Genomic DNA, 8,776 nt, shown 5'->3' with positions numbered 1-8,776 from the left:
AGGCTTCACACGTACCTCTCAACTTTTTTAGATCGAAGCCTCTTAAAAATCTGAACCACTTCACAACCACCTTCGTCTCCATCCATTTGCACCATATGACACAATCACTACATTTACACACCACTAAGACACAATGACGAAATGCCAGTACCATTGTGGCATAGCGGATGAAGGATGGTAAGTATCATTTTTCCAAACGTTGTAAACAATAACATAAAAAAACACGTAACTATGTAACTGTATGATTCTTCAATGCATTTAAAACATCTTAATGGACTGATGCTACATGGTATATTCTATCTTTATTAGTACCCAACTGCATAACTGGGTGAACACCAAATTCTCATTTTTGGTAAAAACTATATATCCTGGGCTTTCACGTCACTTAGATTCCTAAAATCAAACGTACTGAATATTCTGCCACTCTTTTTTTTAACAGCAACCCATCTTGGGGAAAACCCAAAAATTTCTAAAAACCAAAAGAAAGATTAGATTTTGAAACTTGGGTATTGTTCAGAGCAATGGATGTTTCAGATGAACCAGTGGTTTTGATAACTGGTTGTTCAGGAGGAGGTATTGGTCACTCCCTAGCACAAGCTTTTGCTTCAAAGAAATGTTTAGTTGTAGCAACAACTAGATCTCTGGCTTCAATGAAAGACCTTGAAAGTGATCCTAGATTTTCACTTCATGAACTGGATGTTCAGTCTGATGAAAGTGTTAGAAATGTTTTAACTAGTGTGCTTGATAAGTTTGGTTGTATCGATATCGTCGTCAATAATGCTGGTGTTCATTGCGTTGCTCCTTTGGCTGAAATCCCTCTTTCTTCATTAGAGCACACTTTCAATACCAATGTCTATGGTAATCTGTTCAAATCATCATTCAATATTTGCTTACTTTCTTGAATTAATTGATTTGTCTGAATTTTACTATGGTGGTGTTCAATGTGTGAATTTGGAATGTGAATATAGTGAATGTAGATATTTGATCTGACACGCTGAACACTTTTTTTTTTTGGTTGGCAACACGCTGAACACTGACTAATAGGTAACATTATTCTTGAATATTTCATAGTGATTTCTTAGAGATAAATTTGTGAAAATACTGTTTTTATATATATATATATATATATATATATATATATATATATATATATATATATATATATATATATATATATATATATTATTTTGTTATTGTTATTATTATTATTATAAATATTATCAATCTATCCGCTGTAATATTAGCAAGCCTGAACTAGGAATTATGAATGACCTAACACTGGTCTCTAGTTTTTTTTTTTGTGAGAGTAGACTCTAATATTTGTAGAAAACTTATTCCAAAAATATACTTATTGTTAAGTAAACAAGAAAATCAAATTGATATGAACAAACATTTAATTTCAACAAACAAACAAACCTTTTAGTTCAACTAATGAACTTAATTTACCAATGATTAAATCCGAGCCTAGTGAAGATTCACTATGTCCTTAAGACAGATTTTCCCCCTCACGGTGCTTGAAGGTTGATGGGAAACTATCTCCCAAGATAGAACGGAGTTTCCTTCATGAAAGCCAAGACTTCAATTTATAGACTCGTGAACACAACATAGTATTTGACTAAGAAGCGAGGAGGAGAAGAGAAAGATCGGAACTCGTGTGATCTAGTGTATTTTTCTCTCCAAATTCATCCACTATTTATAGGTGAGTGGTGAAAAAACAACACGGTGACTCTTGGGAAAAAGTAAGCAACTCTTTGAAAAGTCACATGTTTGAGAAAAGGACACACCATTTCGACATATAGCTTTGTTTGAACCGGTGCCTATTTCGAAAAGGTTGCACCTTTTCGGCATGATTATTTGTTTCAAACCGGTGCACATTTCGAAAAGGTCGCACCTTTCGGCATAATGCATTTGTTTCAAACAAATGCATCATTTTGAAAAGGTTTTTCTCACATTACGCGTCTTGTTTCAAAAAAACCCATTTCATCTTAATTGGGGTAACTTGGGGAGACAAACTACTCATTCATATTTAAATGGATTTGAGCAAATCATTTTTCTAACAATCCCCACATGAATGAAAATTTGGCTTCTTCTATCATAAACATCGGATTTACGTTCTTTTACAAATGAAAAGATACCGCATCGAGTCAAGTAGCATGGGAGGCCTTGAACTTGCCTTAGTGAAAGGCGATCGGATTTTAATTAGGCGATCAGTAGACTTCAATTAATGTCCTTGAACTGTCACCGTTTGTATAAACCTAGACAATCATCTTCACGCGGTACCTTCTTCGAATCTTGTTGGTTCTCACGTTTGTGTTCATTTTGGCCTTGAACACTTCTTGGTTTCGAGATAGTGCTTTTGAAACATTTGCCTTTAAAATTCTCATAGAAATGCCCTGCAAGCACTAACATAGGTGATTTCTATAAAGAGTATCCCGCAATACTCCACTTGGATAACATAACTTTCCAAGATATAGTAAATCATTAAAAGCTTGACTTATCCCGGGTCTGGCGGATATGCACCGTCTTATATAGGAATGGGTTAGAGTATATTATTACTCTCCAAAGTCTTTGACCGAGTCACGAGACATAATTGATTGGCCCTTTGAACCTAGATCTTGGGATCTCCGGTAACTAGGTTGGTTTTCCATTATGAGGACTCTTGGTTGATTATCTCAAAGGCTTTAAGCCCATTACCCTTGGTAATCTTTCAACTTGCTCTCTTGTTAAACCTTTTGTAAGCGGATCCGCAATGTTATCTTTTGACCTTACATAGTCGATTGAGATAACTCCATTTGAGAACAATTGTCTAATCGGTGTTATGTCTACGGCGTGTATGTGGGTCGAGACTTCCTATTATACATGCTACTTTGTGCTCCACCAATAGCAGATTGGGTCACAATGTATACACACCTTTGCTAGCAACAGGTTGCTTCGGTTTGAAATATCCTCTAAGAAATTTGAAGTCACTTTCTCTTCGCTCTTACGACCTCGCCCAACGCTATGAATTCTCGATTCCATATATAGTGGACCTTGCTATGCACGCGTTTGCTATAAGGATTTCTTTGAAATTTATGCATCTCTCCTAGAGCAAAACACCACATTTGATGTCTTTTGAGTAATGCTTCAACAAATTTCCAATTTTGAATTGATTAATTCAAGAAGATACATAATCCCCCACATTTTTCCAATTTCTCATGACAAAGTCAATAAATTGGAAAACCATTTAGATATATGTTTTTCAAGTGAGGCTTCTTCTTAAAGAATGTCACATATCATTCATATAGTGTCGAAAACACTTCTAAGACCTCAATTTTGCTTACAAGTATGCTTATAAAACAATATCTTAAGCAATCTTCTTTATTGACACTCTTTGGCACAATAGTAAAACACATATATCTTACAAATAATACAATATTTTTAGAACCCTTTTAGCACCAGCCATTCCTAACATCTGGAATGAAGCAAGGATTCTCGGAATCTTGGATCATAATTCCCTCCAAGTGTGGCATTACCACCACCTTGTTTGCTTTCAAGAAGTCTATTCCAAGAATGACTTGAAAATGGTCTAAGCGAGCTACCATCAGGTCCACCTTTCCTCGCCCGGTTGTGCATCTTAATGTCAACTTCCAAAGCGAAGTCCTTTCACTGTTTGGCTTCTTGGTTCAAGCCTCTCATAGAGCTGTGACATTCTGCGAAGTTTCAATCCAATAGCCTCGGATACATACTCGAGGAGATTAACGCATTATGAGTTGAACCAAGGTATCCACCATTGCTAGTAGACACCGTAGTTGTTGAGTTCCACTTCTACTTAACATAAAGGTCATCATCGGGGACCAAAATATTCATACCATTCAACTTAACTAGTAGGTAAAGGAAATGAAATAGCATTAATAGGAGAACCTGGTGGTGTTGTCATTTCTATTCTGAAATAGAAACACACCTTGTTATTCTTTAAAACAGAAACAAATTCTGAAATAAAAAATTTACTCACAAAATAATATGTGAACTTGCTACTGTTTGAGAAAGAATTGGTGTCGAAAGTACCTTTTCCGTAAGAGACAAAACCAAATTACCGTTCTCAATATGCAAAAGTTACTAAACATAAGACTTCTAGGAACAGGACAAACCCTTTGAATATTGTTTCGTACCTTTAGAAACTATTTGGTTTGAAAGTCAGGAGAAAACAATTCTCTAATAGGTACAAAACCTTTTAGTATTTGAAATCCTCAATTTAGCATATGCACTTTGTACTTTCTGATTTTTAGTTATGACACATGTCATTCATTGAGTAAGTCTAGCGGTTTGGACATTAGACTCTCCAAATTTGTATTGTGAATCGTCTTATTCACGACAGTTGCCCCGTAAAAGTTTAAATCGTTTCTGTGGGACCACTTCCAAGAGTTGTGGCTATTCAAACTTAATCCTTTTTACTTTTAGAACATGCCTCCTTTTGAAACCATACGACTTCAGTGACTAAATTCACTGTTTGTTATTGGTTCTTTTGACACGGTCAAAAAGACTTAAAGTCTTGAATCGGACCTTACTAACAGGTGGCTCTCTTCCATATTTTAAATAGAAAACACAAATATTGAATGGAATAGTGTTTCCATCTCATTTGTTGCCTCTCTGGTTCAAAGTCCAGATAAAAGTGGCGTCAAACACCAACTTATCTTGCACTCACAACGTTTGATATGATGACATCATCATTCCAGAGAAATTAATATTTGAACAAAGTCCCAATTTAATAAAATCATACCTGATGACCAATACCTTTCCGTTAATATTTGAACAAAGGGCATGCAATTAACTAGAAATACAATAATACATACCTGCCCCAGTTAAAAAAAAAACGTGTCTGCGACATATCAATATTTTGACCACCGCTTCTCAACGAAACGTGAACAAAACACTTTTAAAAATGTTAGTTCATTAACAATAAGTATAGCCAAAATTAATTAAACCAAATTAATACAAGGCAATAAGGATCTGTCTTAAGTTTGTAGAAAACTTATTCCAAAAATATACTTATTATTAAGTAAACAAGAAAATCAAATTGATATGAACAAACCTTTAATTTCAACAAACAAACAAACCTTTTAGTTCAACTAATGAACTTAATTTACCAATGATTAAATCCGAGCCTAGTGAAGATTCACTATGTCCTTAAGACAGATTTTCCCCCCCTCACGGTGCTTGAAGGTTGATGGGAAACTATCTCCCAAGATAGAGCGGATTTCCTTCATAGAAAGCTAGCACTTCAATTCTATAGACTCGTGAACACAACATAGTATTTGACTAAGAAGGGGAGAAGAGAAAGATCGAGAACTCGTGTGATGCGGTGTATTTTCTCTCCAAATTCATCCACTATTTATAGGTGAGTGGTGCCTTTTTCAAACAACACGGTGACTCTTGGGAAAAAGTAAGCAACTCTTTGAAAAGTCACATGTTTGAAAGGACACACTATTTCGGCATATAGCATTGTTTTGAACCGGTGCCTATTTGAAAAGGTTGCACCTTTTCGGCATGATGCAATCTTTTTTCAAACCGATTGCACATTTCGAAGGTCGCACCTTTTCGGCATAATGCAATTGTTTCAAACAAATGCATCATTTTGAAAAGGTTTTTCTCACATTTACGCATTGTTTTTTCAAAAAACCCATTTCATCTTAAAATTGGGGTAACTTGGGAGACAAACTACTCATTCATATTTAAATGGATTTGAGCAAATCATTTTTCTAACAATCCCCACATGAATGAAAATTTGGCTTCTTCTATCATAAACATCGGTTTGTTCTTTTTACAAATGAAAAGATACCGATCGAGTCAAGTAGCATGGGAGGCCTTGAACTTGCCTTAGTGAAAGACGATCGGATTTAATTGGACGATCGGTAGACTTGATTAATGTCCTTGAACCTGTCACCGTTTGTATAAACCTAGACAATCATCTTCACGCGGTACCTTCTCGAATCTTGTTGGTTCTCACGTTTGTGTTCATTTTGGCCTTGAACACTTGGGTTTCGAGATAGTGCTTTTGAGACATTTGCCTTTAAAATTCTCATGTAGCGGCCCCACTTCTCGCACTAACATAGGTGATTTCTATAAAGAGTATCCCCAATACTCCACTTGGATAACATAACTTTCCAAGATATAGTAAATCATTAAAAGCTTGACTTATCACGGGTCTCATGGCCGGATATGCCTTTGCCTTATATAGGAATGGGTTAGAGTATATTATTACTCTCGGTCTTTGACCGAGTCACGACATAATTGATTGGCCCTTTGAACCTAGATCTTGGGATCTCCGGTCCAACTAGGTTGGTTTTTCCATTATGAGGACTCTTGGTTGATTATCTCAAAGGCTTTAAGCCCATTACCCTTGATAATCTTTCAACTTGCTCTCTTGTTAAACCTTTTGTAAGCGGATCCATGCAATGTTATCTTTTGACCTTACATAGTCGATTGAGATAACTCCATTTGAGAGCAATTGTCTAATCGGTGTTATGTCTCCACGACGTATGTGTCGAGACTTCCTATTATACATGCTACTTTGTGCTCCACCAATAGCGAGTTGGTACATCACAATGTATACACACCGCTAGCGGGTTTAGCTCGGTTTGAAATATCCTCTAAGAAATTTCGAAATCACTTCACTTCGTCTACTGACCTCGTCAACGCTATGGTCGATTCCATATATAGTGGACCTTGCTATCTGCGTTTGCTATAAGGATTTCTTTGAAATTTATGCATCTCTCCTAGAAAGCAAAACACCACATTTGATGTCTTTTTGAGTAATGCTTCAACAAATTTCCAATTTTGAATTGATTAATTCAAGAAGATACATAATCCCCCACATTTTTCCAATTTCTCATGACAAAGTCAATAAATTGGAAAACCATTTAGATATATGTTTTTCAAGTGAGGCTTCTTCTTAAAGAATGTCACATATCATTCATATAGTGTCGAAAACACTTCTAAGACCTCAATTTGCTTTTACAAGTATGCTTATAAAACAATATCTTAAGCAATCTTCTTTATTGACACTCTTTGGCGCAATAGTAAAACACATATATCTTACAAATAATACAATATTTTTAGAACCCTTTTAGCACCAGCCATTCCTAACATCTGGAATGAAGCAAGGATTCTCGGAATCTTGGATCATAATTCCCTCCAAGTGTGGCATTACCACCACCTTGTTTGCTTTCAAGAAGTCTATTCCAAGAATGACTTGAAAATGGTCTAAGCGAGCTACCATCAGGTCCACCTTTCCTCGCCAGTTGTGCATCTTAATGTCAACTTCCAAAGCGAAGTCCTTTCACTGTTTTAGCTTTTGGTTCAAGCCTCTCATAGAGCTCAGTACATTCTCATGAAGTTTCAATCCAATAGCCTCGGATACATACTCAGAGATTAACGTATGAGTTGAACCAGTATCCACCATTGCTAGTAGACACCCGTAGTTGTTGAGTTCCACTTCTACGAACATAAGGTCATCATCGGGGACCAAAATATTCATACCATTCAACGAACTAGTAGGTAAAGGAAATGAAATAGGAATAGCATTAATAGGAGAACCTGGTGGTGTTGTCATTTCTATTCTGAAATAGAAACACACCTTGTTATTCTTTAAAACAGAAACAAATTCTGAAATAAAAAATTTACTCACAAAATAATATGTGAACTTGCTACTGTTTGAGAAAGAATTGGTGTCGAAAGTACCTTTTCCGTAAGAGACAAAACCAAATTCCCGTTCTCAATATGCAAAAGTTACTAAACATAAGACTTCTAGGAACAGGACAAACCCTTTGAATATTGTTTCGTACCTTTAGAAACTATTTGGTTTGAAAGTCAGGAGAAAACAATTCTCTAATAGGTACAAAACCTTTTAGTATTTGAAATCCTCAATTTAGCATATGCACTTTGTACTTTCTGATTTTTAGTTATGACACATGTCATTCATTGAGTAAGTCTAGCGGTTTGGACATTAGACTCTCCAAATTTGTATTGTGAATCGTCTTATTCACGACAGTTGCCCCGTAAAAGTTTAAATCGTTTCTGTGGGACCACTTCCAAGAGTTGTGGCTATTCAAACTTAATCCTTTTTACTTTTAGAACATGCCTCCTTTTGAAACCATACGACTTCAGTGACTAAATTCACTGTTTGTTATTGGTTCTTTTGACACGGTCAAAAAGACTTAAAGTCTTGAATCAGACCTTACTAACAGGTGGCTCTCTTCCATATTTTAAATAGAAAACACAAATATTGAATGGAATAGTGTTTCCATCTCATTTGTTGCCTCTCTGGTTCAAAGTCCAGATAAAAGTGGCGTCAAACACCAACTTATCTTGCACTCACAACGTTTGATATGATGACATCATCATTCCAGAGAAATTAATATTTGAACAAAGTCCCAATTTAATAAAATCATACCTGATGACCAATACCTTTCCGTTAATATTTGAACAAAGGGCATGCAATTAACTAGAAATACAATAATACATACCTGCCCCAGTTAAAAAAAAAACGTGTCTGCGACATATCAATATTTTGACCACCGCTTCTCAACGAAACGTGAACAAAACACTTTTAAAAATGTTAGTTCATTGACAATAAGTATAGCCAAAATTAATTAAACCAAATTAATACAAGGCAATAAGGATCTGTCTTAAGTTTGTAGAAAACTTATTCCAAAAATATACTTATTATTAAGTAAACAAGAAAATCAAATTGATATGAACAAACCTTTAATTTCAACAAACAAACAAACCTTTTAGTTCA

At 35.4% G+C, this 8,776-nt stretch overlaps 1 pseudogene across 1 annotated transcript in view; it reads left to right on the top strand.

The window, feature by feature from the left end:
* The first annotated feature begins 272 nt into the window (after positions 1-272).
* LOC147502362 (short-chain dehydrogenase RED1-like) overlaps positions 273-8,776 on the top strand; it is a 31,871-nt pseudogene continuing 23,367 nt past the window's right edge. The window contains exon 1 of the transcript XR_015220906.1: positions 273-858. The product of XR_015220906.1 is annotated as a short-chain dehydrogenase RED1-like (transcript). The remainder of the gene's footprint in view (positions 859-8,776) is intronic.

The sequence above is a fragment of the Coptis chinensis genome, chromosome 4, assembly GCF_015680905.1.
Source record: "Coptis chinensis isolate HL-2020 chromosome 4, ASM1568090v1, whole genome shotgun sequence".
In the NCBI taxonomy this organism is placed as follows: Eukaryota; Viridiplantae; Streptophyta; class Magnoliopsida; order Ranunculales; family Ranunculaceae; genus Coptis; species Coptis chinensis.
This window is presented reverse-complemented; position numbering and strand designations above follow the sequence as displayed.